The sequence below is a fragment of the Ambystoma mexicanum genome, chromosome 4p (genome assembly GCF_040938575.1).
Source record: "Ambystoma mexicanum isolate Mex_15411 chromosome 4p, UKY_AmexF1_1, whole genome shotgun sequence".
Lineage (NCBI taxonomy): Eukaryota > Metazoa > Chordata > Amphibia > Caudata > Ambystomatidae > Ambystoma > Ambystoma mexicanum.
The window spans coordinates 161,956,722-161,974,408 of record NC_090927.1 but is presented as its reverse complement, the minus strand read 5'-3'; the positions used below and the strand labels follow the sequence as shown (position 1 = coordinate 161,974,408).

Here is a 17,687-nt window from a genome sequence, read left to right as displayed (position 1 = left end):
TGTTCCTGTATAGTAATGCAAATAATAATTTGAGTTCCTGAATAGTAATGCAAATAATAATTTGAGTTCCTGAATAGTAATGCAAATAATAATGTGTGTTCCTGAATAGTAATGCAAATAATAATGTGTGTTCCTGAATAGAATTGCATCTGTTCTTCCCACATCTAAGCCCTCTAATAGCAAGAGCTACCTAATTTAATGGCGCTCAATTCACCAACCTCGGAAAGGATGGAGGTTCGTGTACCAAAAAACACAAAATTTGAAATAAAATGGTTCAATTATGATATTCCTATTTGATGTCTTTTCTTATTTCCTGTGTTGCATTTTCTCCTCGTACAGTTGAAAGGCAGGTGTGGCTGGGTGGACTGCATGGTGAAACCGCCTCTTTCTCCGCTCCTCCTTTTTCTTGCCGCAAAGTGTGCAAGTTAGTAAGATATATCTGTTTGCTTTTGCCAGTAGCCTTAGACTGTGGCATATAGGAACTCTTAATTAGCCACAGTTCCCGACAATGACTGTAATTACAGGTATCCTTTATAAACTACAGACAACTGGCTAGGTTTTAAGGGATGAGACTTGCACTGAAATGATTGAGGAATGCTGTGTGCTTGTCATAATAGGCCACCTTGTCTTGTCCAGTATTTACTGTATCCCCCTGACGAAGGTTCAGACCACTGGGAACCGAAAAATGTTGGGGCATCAGTCAGCCTGACAGGAAGGGCAAAACAGGCTTATTCAGAAGAATTTACAGTTTTAATGAGCACGCCTTAGGTTTTCGTTTGTTGAATGTAATCAGTGCTTTGTATATTATTTGTGTATGCTATGTATGTATGTGTGTAGCTGTATATTTGTGTTTGAGGTGAGGACAAGTTAGTGGTTAGTTAGAACATTCAGTATAACTGGAAACTGTTTTTTGTGCTTTAAAAAAATAGGTAAATAAATAAGATTATGAAAATTGAATTACACGTTTTTAAAAGGTTTTTGTATGGTAATGCCTTTCGTGAAACTGCTGGCCCTTATAGCAACCAGGACTATCTTGTTCTTTTATGAAATGTATCTTCCTGCCCCATGATTTGATCCTGCGAATGGGAGGCTGACCCTATGCCTGCCGCCAGCGCTTAACTCATGGGCTATTCACCTGGATTGGATTGCAACAGAGCCATCACACCTCTTATCGATCGTGGTTAACATGCCACAGCATCAGAGGCGTGTCCAGGGAGCGGCCTGGGTTGGTACGTGCTACCCCTGGAATCCTGGAATCTGATTGGCCACCCCAGGTGCCACCCCATTATCCTAAACTATGATCACTATGGGTGTGGTGTGATCGTCCCTCATGCCGCCCCTGCATATGTCAAACGAGTCTGGACACGCCACTACACAGTATTGGATTCAAGTAAAGATTGCTTCTCTTCGTATTAACAGTATACTCCATTCCTCGTTCTTGTATGCCAAACATGCTGGTCTTTTGGGACACACGCCACATCCCATTAAGGGCTTCACAAAGATATCCACGTGCTCCATAATTGCTTCACAGTTCACAGACTGAAAACCAATCCTCAAAAAAACAAAAAGCAATGGTCTTTGGATAAAGCACCAGTGAAATGGGCTTGTGAATAAGAGCACACCTGTGTTAACCTTGCTAGATTTGAACTGCACAGCCAATAAGGCTGGAGATACTCGCATTGAAACAGAGTAAGTAACTTATATGCCTCCTTCATGTACATTCTAAGGTTGGCCACTTCCATGGACCGTCGTTAGCTTCCAATGAAACAATCTACAATGTGGGCAAGTCATCAAAAGCATTGTACAGTGCACACGTGCGGGGGCAAGAAAAGATAACTCCAAACTTGAAAAAGTTACTGAGATTTATAAAGCGCTCTGAGCGCATCTGAGCTGTGTCAAGGCCCTTTGGAGAATCTGAAAGAGAAATGAGTGGGTTAGTTTGGTAGAGGGCGAGGGAAATACACAAGGCTGCATTGTTGTTGTGTTGATGCATGCAGAACGCAAGTATCCAAAGCTCTGCGTGCAGGTCTGCTTCTAAGTGTCATGTGATGAGACCACAGAGGTGTTTGTGCCCAGAAGGGAGTTGTGTGTCTGTGGGCTAGGATGCATTGGCCAGGACTGTGAAATGTAAGTTGATTGTACAGGTGTAGCATGCTGTCGTTGTATGTATGTTCAGAGGTTATCCTAGCACCTAGAAGTGACTGTGATTCACAGATGCACTTCATAAATCTACCTCCACCACCCCCTGCCTCCTATGGCCTCCAATCCTCCCCTGCCTTGCTCTCCTCCTTCTCTCCTATCACACCTGATGAGGTCATCAGAGCTGTCCGCTCCACAAAGGTCTCCTCCAAACAGGTTTCCCCCTGCTCCTCCAGAACCATTAAGGACAACATGGGCTCTTGTAGGAGATATACTGTAGATGTAGGGAAACTGTATATGAGGGGCCGTAAGAGGGCCATGATATTATATCCAGAGGAGGCAGTGAACTCTCCACTGGCTCCCGGTGGCTGCAAGGATACGTCTCACTGGGGCACACACCACAGTGTAATAGAACAATTTAAGCCTGGAGAGATTTCTTTACACGCCGATTGATAATATTGGCGTGAACAGAAGCAGGACCTGCATGCAGAAAACAATTTAGCTATACTCCGGTGGCCTTTGCCAAAGTGAATATTGTCTGTCTCAAAGCTTCATAATAATAATCAAAGACAAGGCCAGGAGGAAAGTCTTTAAGCAATCCAGTTGGTTGACAGACCTTGAAAGCTGGCTTTAAATCCTTTTGTCATTAATTTATTCATTTTGTATTTATTTTTTATTTATTTATTTTCAAGATTTTCAATAAACAAAATATACATTACCAAAAGTTCAAACAGAGTATCAAACATAGCACTCAGTGTTTCATAGGTACAGAAGCAAAAACAAAGTCCAAATCATGGATAAAAATTGAAACATTTCTGATTATTTCTAAAGGCAGATCAACAGGATTCTCTGCAATGCAACAGTGCCTTGATATCGTCCACGACATTCAGAATCATGCCCTCTTGTTACTTTTATGCAGGGTTTGCAACGTGAAACTCTCCAGATTATTTCTACTAGAACTCCAATGATCACTCACCATTGACTATGCTAAGGCTGCTGGGAGATGTAGTCCAAGTGCACTGCACAGTAAGTCGGCTCCAAGTCACTGCACCATTGTCTTTGCTCCACTCAGAAGGAGGAAACGCTGCTGCACCTCCTGTTTAACTATCCCATTATTTCCTTTATGATCTCTTTGCAAAGCCTGTGGCAAATTGAAGCGTTATACCCTGGGCTGATTAATGGAGCTTAACTCTGAACAGATACTAGGTCATGGATATGCATCATGTGGCCTTCCAGAGATTTGCAACTTCCATTCCCATCAGCCCTAGCCAGCATAGTCCATGGCGAAAGATCAAGGGAACTGTAGTCCAAAACATATGGAGTGTCACATAATGTGTAGCCATATCTAGGTGATCAAGTATGCCACAGCTACGTTAAATAAAGGTAAACTACTGCACCTGATAATAATGATATAACTGTAGTAAGCATATTTATCACATACATTCATTTACAAATTGACATGTCTGTGACATATTTGATCTCCTAGAAATTACTTCTCATTATGTGTCATCCCAGGGTCCAGATTATCAAAATGTAGCTCTTGTGCAAAAAAATAAAATGAGAACATGAGTTTATCACCCGCTTTTTTGCTTATATAATCTGAAATAAATCAAACAAGTTTAGCCCCAATCATATTATCTAAAAAAGAATTTGGTAAGTAAAAAATGAAGCAGACTGTTTTAGTGACTATGTTTGCAACATAACATGAAAAGAATGTAGTAAAAAGATGTATTTTAACATTTTGCAGAAAATAAAGTGCAAACAAATAAAAGATACAAGGATTGATAAAACGTGTCTTCCCAGCCTTGGAACCTTGCACAGGTAGCAGACTGGGTGGGGCTTTTCAAGTGGATGGGAACGAGCACGAAGGTGCTGTGTGTTCCGTCATGTTGCCATCTCAGATCGCCTAAGCCTGAGAGAGTACATTCAGTTATTAACCTGTGTAGCAATTGTATCTTTCCACCCCTGATTCGATGGGAACAGCTTCTCTCCATCTGGCTCGAGTGAATAGGCATTGTCCTGCTTTTCCAGGTCAAATGTGTAGAGACCACGAAATGGAGCTCACTTACTTGTAATTATGAGGATTTTCAACTAAATTCCTTGCAGGTGCCTTATCGTCTTGGTAAACTGGAAACCTTTAATCTCTGCTCGTCCTTGGCTAAGATGCGCACTGTCTCTGTGCTGGAAGCCTGGCCCGCCTGTCTTTAACCGAATCAGGTTGTCAGCCTTTCCATGTATTAAAAGTCTGTGTCCTATTCCTCATTTAGTTCAGTATTCTTGGCAGTTTGCTGTTTGCTGTTTCTGCTTTGGCAAAGGATATATATATCTGTCATAAGCATTTGTTTCATGTCTATCTGCAAGTAGCTAATGCATGTTCTTGTAGCTTCATGCATGGATGCCTATATAAACTTCATGTCTACGTGCACATATATCATGATATCAGTGATGATGTCATTAGCTTCTCAAGTTTATAGTCACTCAACTTGTTCGATTGATGACAACTCTTTCTCCTCCATATCGTCAGTCGGGTATGGTTTGAATGGCGGTCTGAGTAACGTTTCTCACATCTGTGATACATCGTCGATGGTGATGAAGGGCCTAGGAGTGATGTGCATCTATCATTTCTCTGTCTTCTGGCTGCGAGGCACGTGGGGGTCGTGAGGGGCACACTTGGACCTCCGTCTTCAACTTCTCTAATTTTCCATCTTCATTACAAGAAGTCAGCCACTCCCAGACATCCTTTTCTCCAGGTAATAATTGGCAAGAAAACCATGTCAAACCAATACTGCTGTGTGGGACTGGACTGGGATCCAGAAAGGATTAAAGAATGAACAACCCCTCAGAGTCCAACAACATCAGTCCCTTGGGTGGGAAGCTGTTCTTATAGGGGAAGGTATTGTGAGAGACCTGAGGGCCTCCTGACATGTATTCCCCTTGGGTCCTGACTCAGGTGGCCTGGGAGAGACCATTGCTCTTGGATCCTGACCCTGGGGGAGGAGAAGCCAGGGAGGATCACCTGCGTGGAGGGTCCTTGAGGAATGGGAATAAGATGTCCTGGGCTGAGACACAGTATGTCCCCATCCCATTTAATTATGACCCCATACACCCAGAAGCCTTTGTGGGATATTGCTGCCCCATCCTCGTTGGTCAGAGTAACATCAGAGTAACGTTAGGAAGAATGATATCCCACAGAAGAAGGATGAGAAAGAGTAAGGGGCCCCCAGGAGAGGCATGGTATCACCCTTATCCTGTTCAACCAAACCCTCTGCCGACTTTTGTAGGTTATTGTAAGGCTGTTCCTCTTATTTCCCCTGTATGGCATCTGACAGTACTGGCACAAACAAGAAACAACTGAGAGTAATGAAGACTACATCTCTTCAACCCTTTGGTACGGAGACGAAGAAGAAGCAACTAAGGCTAATGAAGACTACACAATTTCACCACTTTGGTATTGGGATGAGGAAAATGCCTGAAGGGAGCTGTAAGGGTCAGGCATGTCCCTTTAATTATGGTCACAGAACTCTCATTGGAGATACACACCTGCAGCTGTCAAGAGGCTGAGGGTGTATAAAGAGGGACTGGTGAAACAGAGGGGAGAGCAAGAAGGAGACCTGCATGGCGGAAACCAGCAGGGTACCAGGCTTCAGGGGAGGCAGCTGTGGTGGGACCGGATGAGGAGCCAGGATGCCGGCAAACTATCCAGAAGACTTACACAGCCCGTAGCCGATGGGCCATGTAAGTTGTGTCAGTTTGGGCGCTTCGGTGAACTGTGCTCTGCAGTCGGAGCTGCGAAAGAGCAACCAGAGGAGAGGACGCCATCCGCATCCACAGAACTGCATTCCAGAGACCAGCGTGTGAAGGAAGACACACGGCAGACCCATGGGGTGCACAACCTCCTCTGGAGAGGAGAAGCACATGGATCCGCCGAACGGAGACGCCACAAGCCGGTGAGTGTCAGAGAGGACGCATGCATACTGGGGTGCTCCTACAAAATTATATTGAATACCGAATTAATGGAACCTTACAATTTAGCGAAAAATAATGCTTACTAAACACTGAATTACCTGTAACTTTAAAATCAAGCATAGCAGTGCTTCTTGAATACCGAACTAAATGGAACTTCAAAATCAAGCGAAACTAATGTTTGTTGAATACCAAATTTAATGGAATGTGAAATGCAACAAAACCAATGAATCTTGAATACCGTATTGAATGGAACTATCCCTATTGAATGAATCCCTGAAATTAAGCAACCCAAGCAACTAAAGTGAATATCCTGAATGCCGCAGGGGAGAATAAGGGCACCAGTGTCATAAGAAGATGGGTGTGAGTAGAACACCCTCAACTAAACTTTTATGATTGTAGAGTGAAAAGGCCAAAAAATGGAGAGGATGTTTGTTTGTTTGTTATTTATAGTGCGCGCCTCACCCGGAGGTATCTTGGCGCATTACAAGAATATTCATATTCATGGTTACAGAGAGAGCAGTGCACACAATATTTGCACAACAAGGATGTTACAGACATAATGGTACACAACTAACGCTTAGGCAGGGTATGTACATAAGAAATGCACCAAATTCACCAAAATGGAAGGGGGATATATACATATACCGGTAGACACTCATCAAAGATCCAGCAAAAGATAAGACAGCATTTCTGGTACATAGGAAATGCAACATTACTGGTGAGAGATATGCACTTATAGGGTAATCGGAAAAAATGTCTCTATGCGTACATGGGGTTAGGGGTCTGCAGTGGTGTGTCTTTGGAGATTAGCCATTGTTTGGTATCTTTTGTGAATTTGTGGAAGGATTGGTCTGTTTGTAGGGAGGAGAGGAGGGAGTTCCATAGTTTGGCAGCCATAACTGGGAAGCTGCTACCCCCTGCTCTTTTTAGTTTGTACTTTGTCACCCTAAGGCAGCCTGTATTAGATGTCCTCGTAGGTCTAGCAGAGTTGCTTTTGAGGAATTTGTCTGCTAGGTATAGAGGGGCAGTGTTGTTGAGGCATTTATGTGTAAGGGAGGCTGCTTTGAGCTGAATTGTTTCTAGGATAGAAATACTGTTGTTATTACTCCTAGTCATGGAGATATGTTGCCGTCTGGGGATGCCCAGGGCAGTTCTAAGGGCATTATTCTGCAGGATTTGTAGTTTATTGGTGATATATTTATTGGCACCTAAGTATAGTGCATTGCAATAGTTGATTTTTGATAAAAACAAGCGCACAAGCTAAGGTGATACAGCTATAAGCCGAGAGATAGGGTTTGTAAGAGTAGATAAGCTTGCAAGTGTAGGCTGTCGTCGAGGCTGTTGCACTGACCTGTTTGCATAAAATCAAGGAGGCATCAAGGTAAAAACCCAGGGTTTTAACTTTGTTGGGCACTTTTATGTCATTACCATCAATGTTAAAGAATAAGTATTGGTTACTCAGTTTCTTCATGTTAGCAGGAGAAGCTAATAGGAGTAACTCAGTTTTCTCATCATTCAGGCACAGTCCGTGTAGGCCATGCAGGCCTGAATGATGAGGTAGATTGTATTAATAAGAGCAAGTTCATTATCGTAGTTACCAGTCCAGGGAAGGAGGATCTGGGTGTCATCTGCATAGTTAGTGTAGGTGACACCCAGACGGTCTAGATCATCAAACAGTGGTTTGGTGAATACATTGTACATGGTCGATGATAGGCAGGAACCTTGTGGGACACCATAGGAGATAGGGATGGGGTCAGCCGCTGCCGAAGCTGAGAACACTCTCATGGATCTATTGTTTAGGAAGGATTGAATCCATGCTGTTGCTTCTGTTGAGAAGTGGGCTGCAGAGGAAAAGTGTCTGCACAGTACCTTGCGATCAACCAGATCGATGTGTGACAAGTGCTGGCAGAGATAAGAGGCTGATATGGAAAAGCCAGAGGATTGTACATCTACACATCAAAGTCAAGAGGCCCAAAAGATCCTGATTGCACGCCCTGTAATGGGTGGACCATTTGGTCTGACAACGGCACCTGTACCAGTGAGCCCTACATGTTGAAAACTCAGTGATTTTGCTATTGAAGATAAAATCTTGGGCAAGAGAACCCTGGGGCTGGAGGAGCTACATGGTGTGGTCTTGAGAATGAAGCCTCAGACCGCTTGTTTTCTGTGAACTGTGTTGCTTGGAAGTTGGAGAAGGGAACGCAGGGGAATGATTGTGAACTATATTGAACTGTATTCCTGTGAACTGGAGAAAGGTAATCTTGAGACTGTTTCATGGAACTTTCTTACACTTGGGGAAGAGGAGCTGAGAGGAAGCTCAGAACATTGAGTTGAACACTATTTGTTTTGATTTTGACATCCCAACACTTTGGTTAGTTTTAATTGCGAGGGCAAAGATAAGTTTTGGACACAGACGGATTTTTAAGTTGAACTCTTTGACTCAGACTTTCCTTAGTTTCATTCAGGTAGGGAAATCCCACCTTAGCATAGGGCAAGCTTGGCCTTCTACCATCCTGACATTTGATTTGAGAAAGTATTTTATTTTGAACTTTAAGTCTGTTGTCTGTGTCTTGCTTCATGATGCCTTCACAGGGGGAACGTACTGACAAAACCTAACTTGCAAATAAGCCGGCCCCACTTTGTAGAAGGCCTTATGGACGATGCAGAGGGCCTTACACTTTATCCGTTTAGCCACAGGCAACCAGTGCAGGGAATTCAGAATGGGGGATGCAGAAGAGTAACAAGCAGCACCAGTGTCCAGCATGGCTGCAGAAATATGTAGAGTTTGCAATCGCTGAAGAAGAAAAGCTGGTTGGGCAAGAAAAAGCTAATTGCAAAAGTCCAGAGATCCATATGTTAAAGAAGATACAACCAGAGGGTGAAGTGGAGGGGGGAGATAAGTTAGAACCTTGCGGAGAATGAGTAGTTTGTAGTAAACAGATTTGTATCCTGCTCTAACACGGGCCTGCAGGGACAATGAGGCAGAAAGCTTTACGCAAAGGTTTTTATCCACTAGAGAGGGGGGAGACAGCGGGCCGAGTTTGGCAGGCCAGAAGGCTGAGGACCACCCTGAGGACTCAGTGGCAGAGCCAACGATAAGAACCTCAGTTTTCTCGCCATTAAGGCAAAGCCAATTTTTGCCCATCCAGAGATGGACAGCAGACAAACAGGTATGACAGCGTTCGGTAGAGGCAAGAAGAGAAAGGTCGAGCCACACCAAGATCTGAGTGTCATCCACATAGGAGAAACACCAAAACCCAAAGGAGACAATCAGTTTAACAAGAGGCTGAACATAGAAATTTAAGTGAAGAGGTAAAGGGCAGAACCTTGGGGAACACCACAGGTAAGGGTCCTAGGAGATGAGATAAAAGGAGAGAAGGAGAGAAGGAGACTGAGAGCGGTCAGAAAGAAATGACCCAAACCAATTCAGGACCGGGCCAGAGACACCTTTCCATGAGCATGCCATCGTCCACAGTGTCAATTGCGGCGGAGAGGTCCAGCAGGTTCAGGGTTCCAATACCACCCTGATCCACAATCTGGCCAAATCATCAACCGCAGACACCAGGACCGATTCTGTACTAGGCCGAAAACCGGACTGGAAAGATTCAAGAAAACCAGAATCTTCCAGAAAGGAGCGACTTTCAATCTGGTGCAACTATATATGCCAATATTCCCAGATAAGAAAATATTCTTGTTTGCTTCGTCCATGATTCTAGTAATGATACTATACCAAAACATGTGTATGCTGGCTCTGCCAATATATGTCTGTATATGTCTACATCCCCATGTAAGAGCATACTCCCGTTGGCTTTGCCTTAATGTCATTAAGAAAATCTGTTCCACAGAAGAAAATATATCCTTGCTGATTACACAAATCCCCCCCTCCCCACCCCATGTAAGAACTCTCATCATGTTGTATTTGCTCCTAACGGCTGTACAAAAAGGTTATGCCACAGTAAAAAAAACATTGCCTTGCAGGCTGTACAAATGCCCCCCTTAACACCAGTAATAAAATGAAATGCCACAGTAAGAAGAAAGGTCCTTGCTGGTTAGCCAGAAAGATAGTTCAGCGGGTTGAGCACTCACTGGTGCTATCTGAGTGTGATTTACAGGATCGAATCCCAGCAAGGCCAACTCAGCCTTTCATCCTTCCAAAGTGGATAAATGAGTGCCAACTTCGGTTGGGTGATAATTGTATGTAAATATGTTCTCTGTACAGTGTTTTCGTGAAAGAGCCATATAAACAACATATCATTACACAAATCGCCCCCAAGAACACTCATGTTGTACACATCATGTTGTATTTACCGGGTAATACCAGGAAATAATGCCATGCCGCAGTAACAAAATATTGCCTTGCCGGCTTCACAAATGCCCCCCAACTCTCCATGTAAAAACACTTATGTTGCCTTTGACCTTAACACCAGTAAAGGCCGCGCCAGAGTAAGAAAACATGCCTTCTCCCACGTAAGAATACTCATCATGTTGTCTTTGCCATTAATGCAAGTACAACATTCCATCCTACAGTAGGACCCAGCCAGCCAAACTGTCATACCCTCCCCCCACTCCACCTTCACATATTAACACTTAAGTTTCCTTTGATTTGGCCAAATCGCAAATAAAACATGCCATGCTTCTGTCATAAAAGCTCATGCTCCAATACCCCCCCTGGACTCCAGCCCCACAGCGCAGGCAAAGACACACAGGCACAGTCGCACCCATGTACACCATTCTCACTGCATTCATTCATATGAATGCATCTAGACACCCCTGCATACATTCACCCACTTACGCATTCCTTCACATATATGCCTGCATACAATCCTTGCATACACACAAAGCACAACGTTTTTAGTTAATGCTAATTATTGGAGCCATGGGCCATGTAAAAGATGAGGCTAGCAGTTAAGCCTTTAGCTTCAACATAGGTCTACTGGTATCCCCTGTGCAGGCTTTTGTCCACTGCCTCTACGTTCGCTGCTGCCAGCAGTCACGTTAATGACTTACCTCTCACCTCGGAGAGCAGTGTATTTGCTTACTTTTAAAGTTTTAAAGTAAGTAAATACACCACTTTCTGAGGTCACAATTGTGACAGCTTCTTGCCGTCTGAGCTCGGGCTGGGTGTCAGCAGAGTGATGCCTGCTGCCTCTAAGTGGGAGGGCTTTAGCCCTCCCAATCCCTAGGCTAGTGCCGCCCATGTGCCCACCCCTGCCCACTTAACTGCAGGACCAGAGTTTCATGCTCTGTAATGGCACTCCACCCACTCCGGCCCGCCATTGAAATGGAAAAGGGACCTAGTCCCTATGGCGGCGGCCATCTTGGTTTCTTTTGTTTTCTTTCAGAGATTGGTGCTGCTTATGGCAACCGGAGGAAAAAAAAAGGCATTTTCACCTTTACCGGGCGAACGCCGGGCCCACCATGGCTCGGGCTGGAGGGCAGTTACCGCCGATGTCCGCCCCCTTGCCGGGACATGATAGCCATAATCATATTTAGTGTGAGTGGAGCTGTAGATCGTAAGAGACCAACCGAAAGAAAATTTAACACATTGTGTAAAGACATTGATTAAAAATAAGGAGTCAATTATTTTCAGAACCATGCAGCTTTGCTTCGTAGCACTTCTCGTACTTGACACCTTGCCACGAGGCATGCATTCCCAAATTATTGTGTCAGGGATGGAGGAATCAGGAAAAGGCGTGAAGCCGCTTACTCGCAAAGCACGCATCACAACCCCAATGAAATTAAGATAAAAAACATTAAAAGAAAGAAGTGGAGAATGAGAGATACAGAGGTATGAGTCGCTAAGGGTCTATTCATAATGGACTCAACTTTAGAAAGAAACACAATGAGGATACAGGGCACACAGATCAAGCAAGGCATTGATGTGTCAAACTGGCACGAAGAAACACGGCTAGGATGTAATCAAACACCTGATTAAGTTCGCTCTCTAGTTTTTTCACTTTGAGAGCGAAAGGTCAGATGGTCCAATTTGCAATAAAGCTTCCACTAAGCCCTGCATATTGAAACACCTGTATGATGGAATAACTGGTGTAAATAACTACATCATTAAACCCGGCGGCTGGGGACCTGATAAAAGGACTGTCAGTTGCGGGGAAACAAACACCCAGTGGGTGAAGGGGACCTTGCAGTCTTGACATGTGTCTCCCTGCGAGACAGGAGGTCCCTTCTGGCGCGTTTCAGACAGCGTGCTTCTTGGTGAATGTGTTTAATTCGTTCCAAACCTGAGGTGGTATTGATTGTGCCTCCTGTGACACATTGGTGGGGGCCGTGGGAGCAGGGGGGAACATAATCAGCTAGAGACAGAATTTGTACAGCTCTGGAAAGGTCAGAATGCTCTTCGTGCTGTGTCAACCAGCCTTTTAATTATGTATTAAGTCCCCCATTCTGTCCCTCTAAAGGGTTCCCTTTTTGGCATGGGGCTGGTAGAAAGGATTAATATCTGCACTGGCGTAAAGATCATTTTCCAGTATAATTGTCCAACTGCACAGTAGAGGCTACTGCTACCATATTACAGCTTAGCTCCAGTCGGCATCACAGCCAATCAGGAAGCTTGTAATACTGAGCAGGAGTCTGCATTTCCAGCCCCCAGGTCTACTGGATGCTGCCATTTTCTAAACTCTGCTCCTTATCAACTCTACCCTAAACATCCCCGGCGGCACATCGCCCGACCCCCATTGCCCCCATCTGCCCTTTCCCACAACTCTACCACACACTTACTTACTGTGCTCACGCTGCCGCCTTTACTCCCTTACAGTCATTCCTACCTCTGATAATCATCATGGAAATGGAGAAGGGAAATGGAGTAGTTCTCTTCCCCTTTTTCCATGGCGGCCATTTTCTGTTGTATTTTTTATTTACTTGTGAAATGGCTCTGTATCACTTCACAACTTATAAAAAGCTATTGGCACACCAAACATCATGCTGGGCTAATAATAACAACCCTTGTTGGGGTGCTTTATCACTTGGAAAAGGCGCTGGGACCTGGTACTTGGCCCAGGCCACAAAGCCTCCCCAACCCCCCCACTTTCGGGTTTTGCTACACCTGCTGCAAAGTACCACTGTGCAATGACAGATAGAGGGTGGGTGGAGTTTCTGATTTTTCACCCCCTTGGAGGAGTGAGTGGGCCACCACACACTCACCCATCAAATACTGAGTGCATGGGTGACTCATGCAGGCTTTAGATTTGGAAGGAGCCCACTGCCCCTCCCCCAAGGTGGAGAAGGGAGTGGGTCACAGTCTGTAACTTTAAACTTAAGTTGGTTGGGGGGGGGGAGCTCCAAAATGAACTGTGAGGTGCTTCCCACTGCATTACATAGTGGGTGCAGGTACCCAATCTTCAAATCAGCAAAACCTTCTTAGGTGAAACTCCTTCATAAAGAGGAAATGTAACAGTTTTCCTTTGAGGGCCCAATAGAAATCTTGCCAAGTATTCCAACAGATCCCCATCTGGACTGTTCTATGTACTGGGAAAATCCTTTTGATGTGAAGTCAGATTTTTACCTTGCTACAGATCTTGGGCGCATGGCAAATCTGGTTCGCGGACATTTGCCACTATTCATAAGGGTGCCTAGTATACGGCAGAATGTACAGTTCGGCTGTTGTCTGATGTCCCCTGAACCACTGTTCATCTAGGGTACAGTACAGGACACTCTATTTAAATGTTATTTGCTTTTGTAAGTGGCATCTATAAAGTGTGGATCAAACTTTGGCAAGCAGCATAGTACGGTAAATAGATCAAGGGCCTGATTTGTGGATTTTTTTGCAGGGAAAATCGGGACTTTGGAGGCCATTTTGCGCGTATAAACCTGTTCGTCGATTCATGGAATCGTCTTGGCAGGACATTTTTAGGACTTGCGGGGAGTTCCCGCAGGCTCGTCACGTCTCTGCGAGTGGTTGGGGACCTAAATAGGGGGCGGAATATGTAGAAAGAGGAAGAACAAGGGAAAACGTGGGCGTGTCTAGTGACGATACGTGCAAGGAGATCGCCGTCCCCAAATGCGCACAACCAAGCATGTTCATGGAACTTACCGCGGAACATCACGTCAGGAGAATTTGCATGCAAAGCCCGGATCACACTGCCACATGAAAGCAGGCATAAGGCCCGATTCATATAGGAATCACAGTGCAAAGGTAAGGTCCTATCAGGAATTTATGGGTGCGTGCACACTGTTGGGGGTGCCAATCGCAGGAAGGGGTGCGTGTATGCAGAGTAGCAGGGTGCAGGCGCGTTTTACGGTGGTTCGCGCCCAGATTGACCGGGTAATTACTTGAGCTACAGGAAATGGTACGCATTTTGTCGGGGTGCTGTTCACAGTTACAGGGACCCCATGCAATGTCGGGGGGGGGGTGCTGGCTTGGTTGCAGGGGATACCACGCAGGGGTACCAGGGATATTTTGTGTTGACTAACCTGATAGGCTAACCGCAGGTGGCATTAAATTTATCTCTGAAATGTATGAGATACGGATACCATGCGTTTCAATGAAGACATCTTTTGCCCAGGACCTGATTCATTAAGTAGAAGTTACTGAATCAGGATTTAACTTCTAATCCGGTATGAACCGACTGCATGTCTAAAATGTGCCTTCACACAATAGTAAATCCCTCTGTATTACAGCGAATTACGTTTTCCACATTTATACTACAGTTCCTGATGCCTGCAAAACAGCTGCGGTACACCACCTGCTGAACAAGTCTTGTTTGGATGCAAAAGATCCTAGAATCTATGGATGGATGGTTGCCTCAGCTGCCTTTATCTGCAACAGTCCTGGGAAAGCAGTGAGTGAGAAGCTCCAGCCATTCATTGAATCCAGTCAGCAGGACCAACATTTCCAGATCAGATTCCATTCAGTCAGAAACTCGAAGAGTCCTACTCTGTGTGGTGGACTACATCTTATGTTGTATTATGTTGTTATTGGGCATTTGTATAGTGTCTTTCACCATTGGTATTATCTCAACGCGCTTCGGATTGAACGCCCTCGGGGACAGTAGTCCAGGTCAGTGGAGAAAGTAGGGTGGTAAGTAGTATGAGTGTGCACGTAGTATCTGTGCAGCTATACTGGGTTTTGTAGTGGGTAGCTGCATTCTAATGCTAGGATTAGTGTAAATGTTGAATGAGACCAGTAGTATGTGTGAGGCTAGGCCTAATTGTCTTGAGATTAGCTGCATTCTAGCGGAGGTTGTGCTGTATATGAGATTATATGTGCAACAAGGCTGATTTGATCGTGGGGGTTAGCTGTGTTCTAAAGATAGTTGAAGTGTGCAAGGTGGTGTATAATTATGTGTGCAGCTAGGCTGAAATTGATTATGGGGATAGCTGCATTCTATTATTTTATTGCTTTATGGTGCAGAGAAGAGAGTCCACATATTGGTAGGTATTTGCAAGTTTCCATGCAGTTGGAAGAGGTGCCCTGTTCTTGATAAGGAACCTGAGCAATTAGTCAAACACACTGTGTGATAATATGTAGCTGACTGAATTCAAGACAAAAAAGATCCTGTGCTTGCCGAATGAACATTTGCTCCCTCTTATAGAGGTTTGGTGCTTTAGTTCTCCAGGAACCTCTCAGTCTATTGTGGACTCAATTCTGTTTCACCAAGGAGGATAAGGAGGACAAGGAGGATAGGGAAGATAGGGAGGACAATGAGGATAAGGAGGACAAGGAGGATAGGGAAGATAGGGAGGACAATGAGGATAAGGAGGACAAGGAGGATAGGGAAGATAGGGAGGACAATGAGGATAAGGAGGACAAGGAGGATGCTGGTTGGCATTGCTTCTAGTGTATCCATTCGCTGCACATCAGTAGAAATGCTACATGGTTTACAGCTTCCTCTCTTTTAACGTTTAGTAGGCTTTCCTTTATTAAAAAGTGCAGCTCAAACGCAGCATTCGTCCAGCTCTGTGTGTTTAACACTTGAACTATATTGGACTATAACTCCCATAGGGATTGTAGTTTTTGCCAGTATTTCCCACCCAATGGGCGCAACAGCGCCGGTGTGACAATGGTAAGCCGGTCTGTGGCTGTCTGTGGTGTGCGTGAGGTACGCAGAGATTTTTAGATCTCTTTTATTCGGTAACTCAGTAAGTACTGATGTGCGACTTTCATCGCTGCCTTGTTGCTACATGCAGTTTTGTGGATCGTACAAATCACTATGTCTTACTCTTACACTAGAGATATATTATTATCACTTAGGTAAGGAGCTAATATTATGTTGGAATATCAGCCACTAAGCCTGACACTGTCCATGACTTACAAACTTGCGTTAATCAACGCCAGATCAGCAATTAAGAATGCGTCTGTTAGGAGGTTTTACTGTTAAATGATAGATATTATTTTAACAAAAGAAATGTTATATAAATTGTTACTGACTCTCACCAATGTGTTTTTGTTGTGATTTCTGGTTTAAAATTAAATAAAGTTGGTAAAGAAAAAAATTGATATATTATAGCCCATAAAATTGACATATGTATAGTTACCGAGACTTGGTTTACGCCTACATGTTTGTCCCATCTCCATTTTTTGTTTACAGATCATTATCTGATATACTGGCTGAATAGAGAATCACAACGTGGAGGTGGAGTTGATGTTATCTATAGAAATACTATAGAAAGTCAAAATGTCTGCACATTGAACTGGGATAATGGTTCCCAGGTTCTGGCATGCTCCTACCAGTTTACCCCTAATGACTCAATTAAACTAATTATGTGCTACAGACCTCCCGGATTGTCTACCACCTACTTGGATACCATGGATACCTATCTAAAGGTGTAACCAAGTACCCAGTCAAAGATTCTTATACTAGGAGATTTAAATATTTGGAGCAACAAGCATGATAATAACGACTGTAAACATCGAAATGACATATTGGATTCTCATAATCTTCTTTTTTTTAAATTATTTATTTACAATATATACAATACATAGTCACTCTCATAATCTTCATATCCTCTCTACTCTTCCTACTCACTTAAGTGGAGACTGTTTAGACCCAATTTTATCACGACGGATCAACCTACAAGATGTTGAACCAATGAGTTGGTCAGACCATTCTATGGTCCACTTTACCTGGACCAGAGAACTGAATATTGTTGCAAGTAATATACTACCAATATCAGAAACCCGTCACTGAATGAAAGATCTGGATCATATCTCTGACAACCATCTCTTGAACTGTATACCTACTGTACATGAGGGTGAAATAGGGGTGGACACCTATACAAAACTGATGCAACAACTTCAAGTAAACTGTGACACCATCGCCGCAGTAAAAACCTCAAAAACGATACATAGAAAAAGGAATCAGTGGTTTGATAAAAATGAAAGTGTTACAAGACAATATATAGGAAAACGGAAAAAAGTGGCTTATGACTAGAGCCACTGCAGACCATGTAACAGCCAAGTTGGCCTTAAAAATATACAAAGACGAAATTGTACAGTAAAAAGCACAGCGTTTGCAAAAGCAAATACACTTAGCAGCTAATAGACCCAAGGAGTTATTTACAGCTATTGGGACTATTTCCAATCCCAGCTCTATAAACTCCAGCATGCCTCCATCTCAGGAGATGGC

The 17,687-nt window shown here is 43.9% G+C and overlaps 1 protein-coding gene across 2 annotated transcripts in view; it reads right to left on the bottom strand.

The window, feature by feature from the left end:
- The window catches only part of CIMIP2C (ciliary microtubule inner protein 2C), a 337,228-nt gene that overhangs the window by 184,796 nt on the left and 134,745 nt on the right, over positions 1-17,687 (bottom strand). The gene's annotated exons all lie outside the window — the stretch shown is intronic.